General features: G+C 39.0%; 1 long non-coding RNA gene across 1 annotated transcript in view; it reads right to left on the bottom strand.

Annotated features, from left to right (window-relative positions):
• Nucleotides 1-8,717, bottom strand: part of LOC120094753 (uncharacterized) — a 51,489-nt gene extending 42,772 nt beyond the window's left edge. Inside the window, exons 1-2 of the long non-coding RNA XR_005489345.2 lie at nt 8,513-8,717; nt 7,802-7,858 (exon numbers count right to left, since the gene is read on the bottom strand). This is a non-coding gene — a long non-coding RNA (uncharacterized LOC120094753). The remainder of the gene's footprint in view (nt 1-7,801; nt 7,859-8,512) is intronic.
• Between the last annotated feature and the right edge of the window lie 11,375 nt (nt 8,718-20,092).

Genomic DNA, 20,092 nt, shown 5'->3' with positions numbered 1-20,092 from the left:
CAAATGTGCTTTTCCAGTTTAGATGGTGTTTTATGTTCTGTATCATGAGATCTATCACTTATTAAGGCTAAAGATTTTGGATTTAGCTTCCTTTTTAATTTATGTCAAGCTTTATTTTTAAGTTGGGCACAGTGACATATTTCTGTAATGCCATCGTGAGGGAAGCTAAGACAAGAGAATCATGACTTCCACACCAGGTGGGTTGCACAGTAAGGTTCTATGTCAAAACAATTGAATATTTCACCTGAGCAGGCAAACAAACAAACAAACAAAAGCATTGACTTTAGCATTTAAAATCAATACCATAATATACTAATTTTCATCATTTAAAAAATGTGTACTGAAAGTTATTATTGGTGCTATTCCAATCTGTTGTTTTGAGTGATTTTGTCTTTTTGAATGATTGTTTGATTGATATGGTGTCCCTAGATTGTTCTATGCCAAAAAAGGCATTAGAGAATTAAACAGGGAAATAGAATTATATAATGTATTAAAATATCAAAATTAATAGACTAAAATAATATATATACATAATATTATATATGTATATGTATAATTAGAAAACTTAAAGTCAAAGTAAAATTCTCAGTTGGAGGAGGCTCGGAAGCCCATGAGAACGTACAATGAATGACCACACCAAGGCTGCGCCTCAGTAGGCAAACCAACTTTACTGAGTGATTGAAGTCTCATAAACCGGGGGTGTGTGGGGGCTGAGGGTAGGAGAAATCAGGATGGGCAAAAGTCCTTGCCTGGGGCTCAGAGTACATGGCATGGGCAAAAGTCCTTGTCTGGGGCTCAGAGTACATGGCATGCCTCCTTAGCATGGGGAAGCAGTTCAGGAATCTCAGGTGCCAGTTGAACAGGTTTTGTCAGGAGAAAGGGAATTGATCCTATAAACTAATCGAGTACATGTGCCATTCCTCAGGTAGAGGCCAATGTAGGGGCTTAGAATCACCCAGAAAATGTCAGAGAAGGAGAAAACCTGTTAACAAGGAAGTCTCTTATTTTGTGCTGAGCTCAGAGGCCATCAGGTGATGGTGGACTTAGACCTTAATTAGCAGAGTTTTCCCACATAAATATTCAATATAAAGCAAGCACTATAAATAAAATTTAGGAAATAGAACTATATAAATAGTTAACAAAATAAGTGGTCGTGTGGTATTAATGATGTGAGCATTCTTTTGGTTTTATAAAAGATTACGTTTATTTATGCATATGCTCACATGTGTGTGCGTGCATGCCTGTTAGTGTGTAAGTACTTGAGTGTGTGTCCACGTATGTGTGTGAGAGCATACATGTGTGTGTGGTACATATGTGGTACATGTGTGTGTTTATGCCTCTGTACATATGTGGAGGCCAGTGAGCATCTCATGGGAGTCAGTTCTCTCCTTCTAGCCTGCGGTGACTTAAGTTATTGGGTTTTCATATGGAGCATTTATCCACTGGCACATTTCACCAGCCCACTCCACTCCTTCTCTTATTGTGAAAATATTATTCCAACAGCTGTGTTCACTTGTTTTGTATCCTGCTCACTGTCCTTCCTCCTGGTCACACTCTCCCACAATCCTTTCTTCTATCCTTCTTCCCCTTCTCCTTTGAGAGGGTGGAGGTCTGTCCTAGGTATCTCTAAACCCTGGCACATTAAGTCTCTTTAGAGCTAGGTTCATCGTCTCCCACTGAAGCCAGACAAGCAACAGAGCAAGAACATTCCATACATGCAACAGCTTTTGGGATAGCCCCTGTTCCAATTGTTCAGGACCAACATCAAGAACAAGCTGTACATCTGCTACATATGTGCTGGGGTCTACATTCAGCCCATATATGCTCATATTTGCAGTTTCAGTCTCTTATTAGAGCCCCACGGGTTCTGCTTACTTGACTCTGTTGATCTTCCTATGGAGTTCATATCTCCTTTGGGGCCTGTAATACTTCCCCCCACTCTTCCATATAAGTCCCTACACTCCATTCACTGTTTGGATATGGGCCCATGCATCCATCTGAGCCAGCTACTCAGTAGAGCCTTGCAGAAGACAGCCATGTTAGACTCCTATCTCCAAGCATAACACAGTATGAGTGTCAGGGATTGGTGCTTATCCATGGAGGGATCTCCAGTTGGACCATTATTGCTTGACCTCAGTTTCTGCTCCATCCTCTATCCCTGCATTTCTTGTAGACAGGGTAACTCTGGGGTCAAATATTTTATGGGATTTATGGGGATCCCTGCATGGCTAAAGGAGGTTGCACAGTTCAATGACAACTATGGTCACACTCATCGGTTCTTGGGTACCTCCCCTAGCCCAGATCTCTGGCACATCCTTGAGATGCTCCTTATCTCCCCCACTCTGTCAGTTGCAGAGTTCCATTCATTCTCCTGGCCATCTGGCCATCTTTCCTGTCTCTCCCTACACCTGAACCAGAAGCAACCCTTCTACATTCCCCTTCCTACCCATTTCCGACCCAGGTCCTTCCCTCCTTCTGCCTCCTATGACTATTTTATTCCCCTTCTAAGTGAGATTCAAGCATACTTCTTGTTTAGCCCCTCTAGGTCTCCGAAGTGTGGAATTGGTAACCTGTACTTTAAAGCTAATATATACTTATAAATGATTACATACCATGCCTTTTTGGATTGGGTTACCTCACTCAGGATGCTATTCTCAAGTTCCATCCATTTGCTTACAAAATTCATGATGTCTTTCTTTTTAATAGCTGAATAGTATTCCATTGTGTAGATATACCATATTTTCTTTATCCATTGTTCCATTGAGAGACATCTAAGTTATTTCTAGTTTCTGGCTATTACAAATAAAGCTTTGATAAACGAAGTTGAGCAAGTGTTCAGGTGTTATAGTAAGGTATTTTTTGGTGTATGCTCAGGTGTGGAATATCTGGGTCTTGAGGAAGAACTATTCCCAGTTTTCTGGGAAACCACAAACTTGATTTCCAAAGTGGTTATACAATATTGTACTCACACCAACAGTGTAGGAGTGTTTCTCTTACTCCACATGTTTGGTAGCATGTGCTATCACTTGGGGTTTTTGATCTTAGCTATTCTGACTAATGTGAGATGGAATCTACAGGTTGTTTTCATTTGCATCAGCCTGATGATTAAGCTCTTTGAACATTCTTTTAAGTGCTTCTCAGCTGTTCAAAATTTCTCTTTTGAGAATTTTGTTTGGCTCTGTATCCCTGTTTTTTAATTGGGCTATTTGGCTTGTTGGTGTCTAATTTTTTTACTTCTTTACAAATCTGAGACATTAACCCTCAGTAGAGGTAGGGTTGGTGAAGATCCTTTTTGAATCTGTACGCTGCCTTTGTCTTTCTTTGTTCTATAAGTTTTGTGTTCTGATTATTATGTAGTGGGAGAATTTTCGTGATTTTTGTTCTATTAACTTCTTGTATGTTTATGAACATATCTTTCTTTAGGTTGGGAACATTTTCTTCTATGACTTTGTTGAAAATATTTTCTGGGCCTTGGAGCTGGGATCGTTCACCTTCTTCAATTCCTATTGTTCTTAGGCTAGGCCTTTTCATGATATCAGAGATTTATGGGATGTTTCTTGTAAGGAATTTTTTAGATTTAACATTTTCTTTAGCTGATATATCAACTTCATCAATCATATTCTATGCTTGATATTCTGTCTTCTATCTCCTGTATTCTGTTGGTGATACTTGCACTGTTGTTCCTGTTCTTTTTCCTAGGTTTTCCATCTTGGAGATTACCCCAGTTTTGTTGTTGTTGTTGTTGTTGTTTGTTTTGTTTTGTTTTGTTTTTATTGCCTCTATTTCCATGTTCTGGTCTTAAATAATTTTATTGATATCCTTCACCTATATAATTGTATTTTCCTGTTTTTCTTTAAGGGCTTGATTTGTTTTTCTGTAATGTTTTCTACTTGTTTGGTTGTATTTTTTTTTATTTCTTTAAGGAATTTGTTCACTTTAAAGGCCTCTGTCATTTTTATAAAATTGGGTTTGAGGCCATTTTCTTGTAGATCTGTTGTGTCAGGTTACTGAGGACTTGTTGTAGTAGGTTAGCTGTGCTCTGAAGGTGTCATATTGTCCTAGCTTTTGTTGACTGTGTTCTTTTGAGGGTCTTAGCTATATGGATGGCTTTGGTCCCTGCATGTTCCTGTTCTATGTATTGGTACGGGTGTTAGCCTCAAAGGTGCTGGTGTGGCCGACCTCTGATAGCTTTCCTTTGCCTGTTTGGTTCCAAATCAGAAAATCTGTATGGTTCAGGTTCTACAGCACTAATGAAGGTGGGTGGAGAGGTGGTAGGTGGTAGGAATTTGAGCGGAAGAAGGGACTGTAGCCCATTTGCTTCAGGTTTCACAGGTTGGAGGAAGGCGAGTGGGAGGTGGCACAAGAATGAACATCTGCCAGGATAGCTGACACTCCAGCAAAAGTCTATAGAAGACGAAGAAAGTGATACTGAAATCCTGACAAAGTATCTCTATAGCGGTAGCAGTCGTGTGACTAAAGTTATTGCACTTTCAACATAAATGGGACAAAGAATGAGAAGACCAGCAATTGGGCTGCTACTCAAGGGTTAGCACAAGCTCAGCTTTCACTTTAATATTTTGGCCTACAAACTGTGAAACAAATAAAGACGATAATGCTTTGAGTGTAGGTGAGAGTTAATGGAAATTATACTTTAACAAGACAACTCTGGGTCATATATTTAAAAAGGTTTCATAAACCAAGTGGGGTGATCATTAGTGACGTGTGGCAGTCTCTGATGGCCTTTCCTTCAGTCTCTGCTCCACACTTTTTTTCTGTACTTCCTCCTGTGAGTATTTCTGTTCCCCCTTCTAAGGAAGAGTGAAGCATCCACACTTCGGTCTTCCTTCTTGAGCTTCGTGTGGTCTGTGAATTGTATCCCAGGTATTCAGAGCTTTAGAGCTAAGATCTACTTATCAGTGAGTCCATACCATTTTATTCTATAATCTACAGTGTCAGTGGATTGTTAGGCCAAATACTCTTGTGTTTAAACTTACTGCTCAAAATCTAGGACTTCATTCCTGTCCTGGGTCCTAATTTCAAGTTAAACTTTGACTCTCTCAACTTTACATTTTCAGAGTCTCTGTGATGCAGCAAAAATTTCATCATTCTGGCTTTCTCTCATTTGCTTATTTCTGGGCAGTTACTTGGTAATGTGCTGATAAATGAATTAAGACTTATTTTTTTTTTCTTCCGTTAATCGTCTTCTTACAGGAGCTCTGAGCACTTAGGTCTAGACATATTTTATCGCTGCGATTTTGGAATCCTCTGCCATTTTGCATTTCCATTTTGACGCTGGTCACTTTCATTCCTTTAATTGTCTAACAGCAATTACGGAGCTTAACTTTTATCTCTCTGATCCCTGCAGCAGCTGTTTCAAGAGTGACCTTCTCAGGCTTCTCTATGCTTGTGAGACCTTTGAAGTCCTTTTCTTTCTAATTCCTTCTGAATATCATTGAACTGAACTGTTAAAAGTGAATTGCTTATTGTGATACTCACCTTGATTTCTCCTTCGAACTTTGAAAGTTCGATTTCTTTCCCTAATCTCTTGACCAGTAAACTTTATATGGTTTTTAATCCTAATTTGTGCTTGGTCCACTCAAATACATTAAACATTGCTCAGTTGTTTGGAACGATATTTATTTCTTTATTTTCTGCTATATGATTGTGGTAAAAAATTATTGCTATTCAGTATTAACACTTAGAATTTATTGATTTACTAATCTACATGGGACAGTGTGATATATACCCTCTAGAACATGAAAAAATGCATTTTTTGCTAACAGCATTATATTTTGTATTTATTGACTTTAGTTTTTTTTCTTATAATACATGTTGAATCTTACTCTTTTTTATTGGATATTTTATTTATTTACATTTAATTAGTACATATATAATATGCTTTGTAAGTATGTTATTTTACATGTAAATGGAATACAATTTATTTCTCAATACAAGTATAAATTAAAATATGTAAACACTTTTGTAATATATTTTACATTGAGGTACATGTTCTTCAACTTTGTTTCCAAGATATATTTTAATATATATGAGGAATTAGTTATATTCATCAGTAGGGCTCAACTTTTGTTTCTCTGAAGATTATATTTCATATTATATTCTTTTTACTTCAAATAAATAAAATAATCAGAAAGTTATTAAAGTTAACTGTTCCACATGATACCAAACGTTTCCAATTTGGGATATTAAGATTAGAATAAATTTAAAAAAACATACTAAGGCTTTAATTTATAAACACTGGAAATTTCTCTTAGGTATTGTTTACTTGCAATTTTATTATCTTTTGATCACTTGCTCAGTTTAGTACTTTCTTGTGTTACTGAAAGAAGAAAAATTTTAACTCATACATTCCTCTCTAAATATGATTAAGAAAAGCTGAAATTAATTAAACCTTTCTACATTTTCAATGAGTAATATTAACCATTGATAGTGAAAAGTATGTACCTTAATAGTGAAACTTCATGTATATCACATGCTACTTATAGAATTTTGGTGTTTTTTTAAAATGTTTTTATGTTTAAAGAATGAAAGTTGTTTCCTGAATATATCTAACCATGACTTCAGCTTTCCTTCGTTGTTGACAAACTTTTAGCTGACAAAATGCTGTGGACAGCATAAAACATACCAGATATGAGTGAAGAACAGATATCAGATACTCTTCACGTAGATCCTGGTGATCAGAACGATGTCAAACAACAAACGAACAAACAAAAACAAACAGACAAACAAACCCCAGTAAGTGCTAAAGGTTAAATATAACTGCTACCTCTGTTAGGATTCAATCGCAATGATCAAAAGGAACTTGATGAAGGAAGTGTTTATTTTAGCTTACGGTTATAGTGCATCATGAAGAAAACTCAGGGCAGGAACTGAAGCAGAGACCATAAAAACATTTAATAGGAAAAATGACCCTTGCCAATTTGTCATGCCAATATACCACTGCTAAACAATAACCTTTCACCTCTTATTCGTCCCCAATATTTCACGCAAACATCACCATTACAATACAAACATTTTAGTTTTTAAAAACTGTCTATAAAGGTCAAACACTTTAGTTCCTTAAAACGACTCTTCAAGGGTTCAGTCTTTCTAAAATAACCAAGTTCTCATAATTGTAAATTTCCGTATAACACAAAATAAAGAAATTTAAAATAAAATGTTACTTTCTTATTCCAGGAGGAAAGTATCACACACGGTTACATTCAAATTAAAGAAAAAATGAAGTCCTACCCTTGAAAGTTTAGTGTCTGACGTCCGGAACTCACAAACCTAAAATTTCCAAAGGGCTTGCATAGCCCCCTGTCTCTGACTCTGCCCTTCATAGCATATGAACCCTGCCTGATCGGCTGAGGACGGCTCACTCCACACCTACTGGTACTTTTGTTTGTCACCCCACATTCCTGGAATCTCCAGTGTCTTACGATCGCCAAAGGCTGAACCTTGAATAATGGTCTCATTACCTGGCTTCATCCTCAGAGATTCTTACTTTGTCAGAGATTCTGACTTGGTCAGATCGTGGCTACCTTCAACTTCTTTCTATGGTCCTCTCACTTCCGGAGTTTCTACTAAACCGAGGTTTCATCCTCACCACCAAGGTTTCCTGGCCTCGCACAGTGTGGAACCTCAGCTGACATTCATCCCCTACTCCTTTGTGCTATTGAACCGGTCCCACCTGGGTGACACACATTTCCATGTTTAGCTGCTAGAAAAAGATTCGTCGTAAGGCCTTTGTATCAGACATTGTATGTGCTGATCCCGAGGAAATGCTACCAAAAGATCTTACCTGAATGATGCTAGATTCTTCATCACTGAAAATGTCTTAGCTCCAGCTAACGAGTAACTGTAAAGAAAAGATTTTTAGAACAATACCAACCAACCAGAGCTCCCAGGGACTAAACCACCATCCAAAGAGTACACATGGACTGACCCATGGCTCCAGTCGCATATGTAACAGAGGATGGTCTTGTTGGGCACCAATGGGAGGAGAATCCCTTGGTCCTGCCAACGCTGGACCCTTCAGTGTAGGGGAATGTCAGGGCGGGAAGGGGTGTGTGGATAAATGGGACAAAGGGGAAAACATTTGAAATGTAAATTAAAAATATCCAATAAAGAAGATTTTTAATTTGGTAGTTGTGGTCGCTTTTTAATCATAGCTAATTCTTCAGGTGACCAGATAATACACATTCTTATTATAAACTATAACACAAATGACCTCAATAGAATCTTTCCTCTCCTCAGAAACTTGACAATTCAGGCTTCCAATGTCTGCAGTCTTTTCAGCCTCCCTTCCTTCCAAGCTCCACAACAGCCCATTTATCTCTGAATACTCAAGGCTTTCTTAACCCAAATTCCTTCCGCAGTGCTCCAGAAAGCAACATGGTCAGATCTGTGAGAACAGCAATCCATCATCCTGGTATCAATTTTTGCCTTAATTGAGTTTTTATGGCTGTGATAAAGAGAACGTCCAAGCCAATTTGAAGAAAAGGGGGCTTACTCTGATTCACGGTTGCAGTCCTTCCTCAAGTGAAGTCAAGGCACAAAGAAGGCAGAAACTGAAGCCGAGGAACCCTGCCTACTGGCTTGTTCATCACAGCTTCCTCTGTGCATTCTGATTCCAATCTGCATTCCAATCTTATTCTAATCTGCATTCTTGTACAATCCAGAACCACCTGCCCAGGGGTAGTACCATTCATCGAGGGCTGAACTGTCCCACTTCAGTCATTAAACAAGAAAATGTCCACAACTTGCTTTTAGGCCATTGTGATTGAGGCACCTTCATCATCATCATCATCATCATCATCATCATCATCATCATCATCATTATTTATTGACTAAAGTATCAGTTCTCTGATGCCCTGGCCTGTACCATGTTGATTAGAAGAAGAGAAATCTAATGAGGAAATGTATTTTACATAATATTACTTTGGTACCAGTTCCCTAAACCTACTTTTCAATGGCTTTGTCAATGTCCTAATATGCATATGTCTATAATAGAAATGGACAGTGATTTCATCACTCCATGATTTGGCTTTCTGATTTTCTTTTATTTATTCTTAAATTATTTAGTTATTTACCTCTTTGTTCATCTGGGTCTGGGAGTGCCTTATGCCTACAGGTTGGTAGATCCTAGAAAAGACCAGATAAGACGCCCTGCAGCTGGAGTTCAGTATAAAACTGGAGTTGCAAGCCTGTTGGATATGTTTAGTAGGACCAATACACAGGTCAACCCCCAAGCCTCTAGATTCCAGTTTTCAGAATAAAATATTTACAACCAATAAACTACTCACACCCTGCTGCCTGAGCACAATGGTGGTCAAAGGTTCCATCGTTTAATTGCAAGCCACAATCAATTATGGAAAGTCTACGAGCACCTTAAGCTTATTGCTTTAATTATTGAAAGGAAAATGGTTTCTGTAACGTTAGGACATTTCCTTGATTCTAAATTAGATGTGTCTCCGTAGGAAATAAAACATGATTCAGGCTACCCAGGACCACGTCTTCAATTCTAAAATTTCAAGATGCTTTTTATTTTAAATTGAGTTTTTTTTAAATGTTTATAAAGAGAATAGTCTAACATTTTTTCAATGGTTTTATTTTGTTTTACCAAAATCAAGGCAGATAGCTTAATACCTGGAATATTTTTTTAAGTGGTGAGGAATAAAAATCAGTGAAACCTTCAAAGCCTGAAATATTGGTGGCATCATTCTTGGCGTTTGGAATTTTTGAAAAGTATTGGATAAATAAAACTGAGTACATACATTTGAAATAAATTAAAATTGGTTGAGTATGAGCAGAACACCATATTAGTTAAGGTTAATTTTGTCAGACTGAGTTCATTTCCAAAGCTCCCTCATTATTTCCCTTTTCTTTGCCTTTTGGGTAACAGATGAACCCTCAGGTCAAATGAACCCTCAGCAGACAAGAGATAAATCTCCTCTTCAGGACGGAAGAAGATTCATTCCGGGAATCGAACAGCTTGATCCCACGCGACTCACGTCAGCCCCAACTCTGCTGACTGGAAACAGGCCTGCTTTTCTTAACACAGAGCCGGGATGCTGCAAATATTCTCATGATCATAACCGTAGATGTCCTTAGATAGTCAGCCTTTCCCTGTCAATTTCAGGAAAACACAAAGCAAACAAACTTCCTTTTCTCTTCTTGTGTTTTTAAATTTTCACTTCTGAGTACTTTGTGGTCAACCTCTCTGTATGTTGGTACTCCAGCAGCGCTTGGCAAGTGTACTTTAGAACTAGAAATAAATGAGGTATTTTATATGTGCAAAGCCAATTTGATTTCAATCCAGCACCCAGGCAGGCTGCACTTTATTTTATACTCACATTGTGTTAAGACCGAAGAGTCCTTTGGTATGGAGCAGTGCACTTGGCTGTGCTCTTTTCAGCCTGACAAACAGCAGTTTGGTGCAGTTGGAACTTCTTATTAAACGGTGGCAGGTTAGGGAGTCCAGGCCTAATAGAAATCGCCTAAATGGCTGAGACCTTTATGTTAGCTTAATTGTACATTTGCCCTTTGACTAAAATTAGGGATTAAGTCCCCTCCCTAGGAACTGCGTCTTAAGTTAGTAAAGAATTCAGAACACACTGTAATTAGGTCTTTTCTGTTTCACACTGCCATGGGGTTTTTACCTGGACAACACCCTGTTCCATTCTGCTCCTTTTGAGAAGCAATTTTCCCTTCATACCTTACATAAGGTTGCCTCTGTCTGATATTAATAGTGAATTACTGGCTGTGATCACACGCTACATATGAGTAGGGCTAAGAGCAGAGCTTTGGGCCTCCTACCTAAAACCTTTCTCAGAAGATTGTTTTTCATCATGTCAACCCTAAAACAGGCTAACAAAGATTGTTTTCTCAGAATATATACACTGGTGAGGAGGCCCATGACTAACGTCACTCAAATGTCATCCATCATACATAATAGCTCAGAATTATTAGCATTACCTAAAAAAAATCAATTGTAGCATTTTATCAAGTGTCATTTGTGATGTAAATATCTGTCACCCAGGTGGGCAATCTTATGAGACAACCTGGTAAGAGCCTATCTCACCAGCAAACATAAAACATCATCAATCACCATCAGAATGGAAAATTGAAAATGCTCATCTTTTGCAAATAGACATAGACAAAATTATGTGTGTATATTATTATAGGTATATAAAATTGTGTGTATATTGTATGTACATATATTTTAAAACATGTTTATGAGAGGAATATAAGTATTCTTCATGAAAGATGCTTGCTATTTATTTCCCTGAGTATTGTCATCGATGATCTTATACTTCTACATCTTTGATACTTTGTGGTTTTCACTGAGTTATCTTCTAGTTGTATGTGTGTGTGTATATATGTATATGTGTATATGTATGCATATATGAAACAATTAAATACATATATGAAACCATTAAATATATGTGAAACCATTAAAAATATGGCTAATTTTCTCATCAACTTTCCCCAGTAGTTTTGGTGTCAATCCTCTCAGAGAGGGTTAGTTGTGTCAGACATATTGAATACCCTCAGTCTATTCCAAAATGCAAGGCTCATATTACATCCAGACTAAAAAGCAGTTTCTCCTTTTCATTATAATAATTTATATAAAGTGTCTTTTTTCTTTGAATCTTAATAATTTGAGCTTATATCTGACATCCTGGATTCTAAACCCACATGCATTTTGTAGGTTTTAATTTTTTCTTTTTTTTCTATATTTTTTTTATTAACTTGAGTATTTCTTATATACATTTCAAATGTTATTCCCTTTCCCGGTATCCGGGCAAACATCCCCCTCCCCCCTCCTCTTCCTTATGGGTGTTCCCCTCCCAACCCTCCCCCCATTGCCGCCCTCCGCCCACCAGTCTAGTTCACTGGGGGTTCAGTCTTAGCAGGACCCAGGGCTTCCCCTTCCACTGGTGCTCTTACTAGGATATTCATTGCTACCTATGAGGTCAGAGTCCAGGGTCAGTCCATGTATAGTCTTTGGGTAGGGGCTTAGTCCCTGGAAGCTCTGGTTGCTTGGCATTGTTGTACATATGGAGTCTCGAGCCCCTTCAAGCTCTTCCAGTTCTTTCTCTGATTCTTTCAACGGGGGTCCTATTCTCAGTTCAGTGGTTTGCTGCTGGCATTCGCCTCTGTATTTGCTGTATTCTGTCTGTGTCTCTTAGGAGCGATCTGCATCCGGCTCCTGTCGGTCTGCACTTCTTTGCTTCATCCATCTTGTCTAATTGGGTGGCTATATATGTATGGGCCACATGTGGGGCAGACTCTGAATGGGTGTTCCTTCAGTCTCTGTTTTAATCTTTGCCTCTTTCTTCCCTGCCAAGGGTATTCTTGTTCCCCTTTTAAAGAAGGAGTGAAGCATTCACATTTTGATCATCCGTCTTGAGTTTCATTTGCTCTAGGCATTTAGGGTAATTCAAGCATTTGGGCTAATAGCCACTTATCAATGAGTGCATACCATGTATGTCTTTCTGTGATTGGGTTAGCTCACTCAGGATGATGTTTTCCAGTTCCAACCATTTGCCTACGAATTTCATAAAGTCGTTGTTTTTGATAGCTGAGTAATATTCCATTGTGTAGATGTACCACATTTTCTGTATCCATTCCTCTGTTGAAGGGCATCTGGGTTCTTTCCAGCTTCTGGCTATTATAAATAAGGCTACAATGAACATAGTGGAGCACGTGTCTTTTTTATATGTTGGGGCATCTTTTGGGTATATGCCCAAGAGAGGTATAGCTGGATCCTCAGGCAGTTCAATGTCCAATTTCTGAGGATTCTCCAGACTGATTTCCAGAATGGTTGTACCAGTTTGCAATCCCACCAACAATGGAGGAGTGTTCCTCTTCCTCCACATCCTCGACAGCATCTGTTGTCCCCTGAGTTTTTGATCTTAGCCATTCTCACTGGTGTGAGGTGAAATCTCAGGGTTGTTTTGATTTGCATTTCCCTTATGACTAAAGATGTTGAACATTTCTTTAGGTGTTTCTCAGCCATTCGGCATTCCTCAGCTGTGAATTCTTTGTTTAGGTCTGAACCCCATTTTTTAATAGGGTTATTTGTTTCCCTGCGGTCTAACTTCTTGAGTTCTTTGTATATTTTGGATATAAGGCCTCTATCTGTTGTAGGATTGGTAAAGATCTTTTCCCAATCTGTTGGTTGCCGTTTTGTCCTAAGCACCATGTCCTTTGCCTTACAGAAGCTTTGTAGTTTTATGAGATCCCATTTGTCGATTCTTGATCTTAGAGCATAAGCCATTGGTGTTTTGTTCAGGAAATTTTTTCCAGTGCACATGTGTTCCAGATGCTTCCCTAGTTTTTCTTCTATTAGTTTGAGTGTGTCTGGTTTGATGTGGAGGTCCTTGATCCACTTGGACTTAAGCTTTGTACAGGGTGATAAGCATGGATCGATCTGCATTCTTCTACATGTTGACCTCCAGTTGAACCAGCACCATTTGCTGAAAATGCTATCTTTTTTCCATTGGATGGTTTTGGCTCCTTTGTCAAAAATCAAGTGACCAAGGCCCTGGGTTCGGTCCCAGCTCCGAAAAAAAAAAAATCAAGTGACCATAGGTGTGTGGGTTCATTTCTGGGTCTTCAATTCTATTCCATTGGTCTATCTGTCTGTCTCTGTACCAATACCATGCAGTTTTTATCACTATTGCTCTGTAATACTGCTTGAGTTCAGGGATAGTGATTCCCCCTGAAGTCCTTTTATTGTTGAGGATAGCTTTAGCTATCCTGGGTTTTTTGTTATTCCAGATGAATTTGCAAATTGTTCTGTCTAACTCTTTGAAGAATTGGATTGGAATTTTGATGGGGATTGCATTGAATTTGTAGATTGCTTTTGGTAAAATGACCATTTTTACTATATTAATCCTGCCAATCCATGAGCATGGGAGATCTTTCCATCTTCTGAGGTCTTCTTCAATTTCCTTCTTCAGTGTCTTGTAGTTCTTATTGTACAGATCTTTTACTTGCTTGGTTAAAGTCACACCGAGGTACTTTATATTATTTGGGTCTATTATGAAGGGTGTCGTTTCCCTAATTTCTTTCTCGGCTTGTTTCTCTTTTGTGTAGAGGAAGGCTACTGATTTATTTGAGTTAATTTTATACCCAGCCACTTTGCTGAAGTTGTTTATCAGCTTTAGTAGTTCTCTGGTGGAAATTTTGGGATCACTTAAATATACTATCATGTCATCTGCAAATAGTGATAATTTGACCTCTTCTTTTCCGATCTGTATCCCCTTGATCTCCTTTTGTTGTCTGATTGCTCTGGCTAGAACTTCAAGAACTATATTGAATAAGTAGGGAGAGAGTGGGCAGCCTTGTCTAGTCCCTGATTTTAGTGGGATTGCTTCGAGTTTCTCTCCATTTAGTTTAATGTTAGCAACTGGTTTGCTGTATATGGCTTTTACTATGTTCAGGTATGGGCCTTGAATTCCTATTCTTTCCAGGACTTTTATCATGAAGGGGTGTTGAATTTTGTCAAATGCTTTCTCAGCGTCTAATGAAATGATCATGTGGTTTTGTTCTTTCAGTTTGTTTATATAATGGATCACGTTGATGGTTTCCCTATATTAAACCATCCCTGCATGCCTGGGATGAAGCCTACTTGGTCATGGTGGATGATTGTTTTGATGTGCTCTTGGATTCGGTTTGCCAAAATTTTGTTGAGTATTTTTGCATCGATATTCATAAGGGAAATTGGTCTGAAGTTCTCTTTCTTTGTTGTGTCTTTGTGTGGTTTAGGTATAAGAGTAATTGTGGCTTCGTAGAAGGTATTCGGTAGTGATCCATCTGTTTCAATTTTGTGGAATAGTTTGGATAATATAGGTATGAGGTCTTCTATGAAGGTTTGGTAGAATTCTGCACTAAACCCGTCTGGACCTGGGCTCTTTTTGGTTGGGAGACCTTTAATGACTGCTTCTATTTCCTTAGGAGTTATGGGGTTGTTTAACTGGTTTATCTGTTCCTGATTTAACTTCGGTACCTGGTATCTGTCTAGGAAATTATCCATTTCCTGAAGATTTTCAAGTTTTGTTGAATATAGGTTTTTATAGTACGATCTGATGATTTTTTGAATTTCCTCTGAATCTGTTATGTCTCCCTTTTCATTTCTGATTTTGTTAATTTGGACGCACTCTCTGTGTCCTCTCGTTAGTCTGGCTAAGGGTTTATCTATCTTGTTGATTTTCTCAAAGAACCAACTTTTGGTTCTGTTGATTCTTTCTATGGTCCTTTTTGTTTCTACTTGGTTGATTTCAGCTCTGAGTTTGATTATTTCCTGCCTTCTACTCCTCCTGGGTGTATGTGCTTCTTTTTGTTCTAGAGCTTTTAGGTGTGCTGTCAAGCTGCTGACATATGCTCTTTCCTGTTTCTTTCTTCAGGCACTCAGCGCTATGAGTTTTCCTCTTAGCACAGCTTTCATTGTGTCCCATAAGTTTGGGTATGTTGTACCTTCATTTTCATTAAATTCTAAAAAGTTTTTAATTTCTTTCTTTATTTCTTCCTTGACCAGGTTATCATTGAGTAGAGCATTGTTCAATTTCCAAGTATATGTGGGCATTCTTCCCTTATTGTTATTGAAGACCAGTTTTAGGCCGTGGTTGTCCGATAGCACGCATGAGATTATTTCTATCTTTCTGTACCTGTTGAGGCCCGTTTTTTGACCAATTGTATGGTCAATTTTGGAGAAAGTACCATGAGGAGCTGAGAAGAAGGTATATCCTTTTGCTTTAGGATAGAATGTTCTATAAATATCCGTTAAGTCCATTTGGCTCATGACTTCTCTTAGGCTGTCTACATCTCTGTTCAATTTCTGTTTCCATGATCTGTCCATTGATGAGAGTGGGGTGTTGAAATCTCCCACTATTATTGTGTGAGGTGCAATGTGTGTTTTGAGCTTTAGTAAGGTTTCTTTTATGTATGTAGGTGCCCTTGTATTTGGGGCGTAGATATTTAGGATTGAGAGTTCATCTTGGTGGATTTTTCATTTGATGAATATGAAGTGTCATTCGTTATCTTTTTTGATGACTTTTAATTGAAAATTGATTTTATTTGATATTAGAATGGCTACTCCAGCTTGCTTCTTCTGACCATTTGCTTGGAAAATTGTTTTCCAGCCTTTCACTCTGAGGTAATGTCTTTCTTTGTCTCTGAGGTGTGTTTCCTGTAGGCAGCAGAATGCAGGGTCCTCGTTGCGTATCCAGTTTGTTAATCTATGTCTTTTTATTGGGGAGTTGAGGCCATTGATATTGAGAGATATTAAGGAATAGTGATTATTGCTTCCAGTTATATTCATATTTGGATGTGAGGTTATGTTTGTGTGCTTTCATTCTCTTTGTTTTGTTGCCAAGACGATTAGTTTCTTGCTTCTTCTAGGGTATAGCTTGCCTCCTTATGTTGGGCTTTACCATTTATTATCCTTTGTAGTGCTGGATTTGTAGAAAGATATTGTGTAAATTTGGTTTTGTCATGGAATATCTTGGTTTCTCCATCTATGTTTATTGAGAGTTTTGCAGGATACAGTAACCTGGGCTGGCATTTGTGTTCTCTTAGGGTCTGTATGACATCAGTCCAGGATCTTCTGGCCTTCATAGTTTCTGGCGAGAAGTCTGGTGTGATTCTGATAGGTCTGCCTTTATATGTTACTTGACCTTTTTCCCTTACTGCTTTTAATATTCTTTCTTTATTTTGTGTGTTTGGTGTTTTGACTATTATGTGACGGGAGGTGTTTCTTTTCTGGTCCAATCTATTTGGAGTTCTGTAGGCTTCTTGTATGACTATGGGTATCTCTTTTTTTAGGTTAGGGAAGTTTTCTTCTATGATTTTGTTGAAGATATTTACTGGTCCTTTGAGCTGGGAATCTTCACTCTCTTCTATACCTATTATCCTTAGGTTTGATCTTCTCATTGAGTCCTGGATTTCCTGTATGTTTTGGACCAGTAGCTTTTTCCGCTTTACATTATCTTTGACAGTTGAGTCAATGATTTCTATGGAATCTTCTGCTCCTGAGATTCTCTCTTCCATCTCTTGTATTCTGTTGGTGAAGCTTGTATCTACAGCTTCTTGTCTCTTCTTTTGGTTTTCTATATCCAGGGTTGTTTCCATGTGTTCTTTCTTGATTGCTTCTATTTCCATTTTTAATTCCTTCAACTGTTTGATTGTGTTTTCCTGGAATTCTTTCTGGGATTTTTGCGATTCCTCTCTGTAGGCTTCTACTTGTTTATTAATGTTTTCCTGTGTTTCCCTAAGGGAGTTCTTCACATCTTTCTTGAAGTCCTCCAGCATCATGATCAAATATGATTTTGAAACTAGATCTTGCTTTTCTGGTGTGTTTGGATATTCCATGTTTGTTTTGGTGGGAGAATTGGGCTCCGATGATGCCAAGTAGTCTTGGTTTCTGTTGCTTGGGTTCCTGCGCTTGCCTCTCGCCATCAGATCATCTCTAGTGTTTCTTTGTTCTGCTATTTCTGACAGTGGCTAGACTGTCCTACAAGCCTGTGTGTCAGGAGTGCTGTAGACCTGTTTTCCTGTTTTCTTTCAGCCAGTTATGGGAACAGAGTGTTCTGCTTTCGGCGTGTAGTTTTTCCTCTCTACAGGTCTTCAGCTGTTCCTGTGGGCCTGTGTCTTGAGTTCACCAGGCAGCTTTCTTGCAGCAGAAAAGTTGGTCTTACCTGTGGTCCTGAGGCTCAAGTTCGCTCGTGGGGTGCTGCCCACGGGCTCTCTGCAGCGGCAGTAACCAGGAGTACCTGTGCCGCCTCTTCCGGGAGCTTCAGTGCACCAGGGTTCCAGATGGCCTTTGGTGTTTTCCTCTGGCGTCCGAGATGTATGTACAGAGAGCAGTCTCTTCTGGTTTCCCAGGCTTGTCTGCCTCTCTGAAGGTTCAGCTCTCCCTCCCACGGGATTTGGGTGCAGAGAACTGTTTATCCGGTCTGTTTCCTTCAGGGTCCGGCGGTGTCTCAGGCGCAGAAGTCCTGCCGCTCCTGGGCCCTCCCCCACGGGAGCCCAGAGGCCTTATACAGTTGCCTCTTGGGCCAGGGATGTGGGCAGGGGTGAGCAGTGTTGGTGGTCTCTTCCGCTCTGCAGCCTCAGGAGTGCCCACCTGACCAGGCGGTTGGGTCTCTCTCTCACAGGGTCTGGGAGCAGAGAGCTGCTGCGGGCCGGGATCTGAGGGTGTGGGACTTCCGGTAAACACAGAACGTGCCCGGTCCTAGAGGAATTCTGCTTCCATGTGTCCCAAGCTCACCAGGCAGCTTTCTTGCAACAGAAAAGTTGGTCTTACCTGTGGTCCCGAGGCTCAAGTTCCAGGTTTTAATTTAGTTATTATAGTGTTGTGAATAAAGACGGCCCCTATAGGCTCATAGGAAGTGGCACTGTAGGAGGTGTAGGCACAGTGTAACTCTTTCTGCTGTAAGACTTCTCCAGCAGCTTGGCTGCCTAACTACCACTATGCTTTCCACCATGATGCTAATGGACCAAACCTTTGAACTGTTAGCCAATCCCAATTAAATGGTTTCTATTATAAGAGCTGCTGTAGCCGAGGTGTTTCTTCCCAGCAATAATGACCCTAACACTGTTATTATTTAGCAAAATGAATATAATATCAAATATTTGTCATATACCAAAATAACATATATTTGAAAGTGCTCGACATATTTGTAGTTTATAAGAATGAAAGTTAAGATATCAATGGAAATTAAAATTCTTTTTATTTATAATCTTTGTTATTTTAAAATATGTTATCTCTCATGATTCTCATCCCTTTGTGTATCAAGACCTTTCCCTCTTGTTTAGCTTTTTGGTCTATGGACTGTAGTGAGGTTATCCTGCATTTTATGGCTAATATCCTTTTATAAGTGAGTATATATCATGAATATCCTTTGGGGTCTGGGTTATCTCACTCACAATGAAACTTTGGCATCTGGTTGTCCGTGGATATTCCTGTCTTAGCAAGTATTGGGAGTTGTCTAACCTCTATGACCCTGATGTGATAGGCCTCTGGTGGGTATCCTTGACTGGACAAAGTAACTCAGGTGGTACATGTCTTCCAGCAGTTCAGTGCGTCTGTGGGCATATGAAGGGAAGCAGATTTAGGCAGAGGGGAAACTCCTATGAAGGTGGCCAGACAATGTTAGGTCTTGAAACATCAGGCAACTCAGAACAGATGGGTGTGATCAAGGGGACATTGTGGGTAGGTGAAAATGGGTACGGGGTGGGAATATTATCTGCATGGTTCCAGGTCATCACGTCTGATGAAGTTGGCAGAGGGGTGGTTGGACAGTGGAGGTCTGGGAGTACAGCAGATAAACCCATTGTCGATTTCCTATTTTTCAATTACAATGTAAAACTTTTCCAGTATTTTAACATACTTAGAAGTTTTTCCCGACCTTGCCTTTGATGAGTAATTTCCTAATGTAAAACTGAAAAACAAATTAATACTAGGTATTCTCAAGGCCCCAAGAGAATACAACACATTGATCTGTATCTCAATGCCACATGAAAATAGTTTCTCATTATAGACCTATGTCTCTTGGTAGTTGACTGCTGAGAACAGCCTACCTCCATTCCTTCCCATTTTCTCAAAGGACTTGAACTTGAGGAACATTTAGACAGCTTGATGTCCAATGGAATTTCTCTTCAGGACTTAATCAATTCCCATTTTCTGTGTTCTCAAAGCATTTCTACTCCAAAACTTCATGTGTTCTCATGTTGACCAGGATAAATGTATATGGGGTTTAGAAACTTCTACTACATGGAGACTTCACTTGTTCAAGCATTCATAGAGCCTCAACACTTATTGTATTCATTCTGTGTTAGATATTTTGGAAAAATGTAAATAGTGTACAGGCTTTTGGTAGTAAAATGATCCACTGGTAAGGAAGGAAATTGAAGACCAACGATGAAGCATACAAGGGTGTGTTGGAAAGCCTTCTCAGTATATTTAATCTACACTTCATTGATAAGGTCATCTTTGCCAAAGGCATAGAACTTTAACTGTCTCTACTAACGCAACACAAAGTAAATTTAAAATGGTAGGAAAGGACAAATGTAAACTAAAGGC

Source organism: Rattus norvegicus, chromosome 9 (genome assembly GCF_036323735.1).
Source record: "Rattus norvegicus strain BN/NHsdMcwi chromosome 9, GRCr8, whole genome shotgun sequence".
In the NCBI taxonomy this organism is placed as follows: domain Eukaryota; kingdom Metazoa; phylum Chordata; class Mammalia; order Rodentia; family Muridae; genus Rattus; species Rattus norvegicus.
Note: the sequence above shows the minus strand (reverse complement) of the source record. Positions and strands in the feature narration are given on the sequence as shown.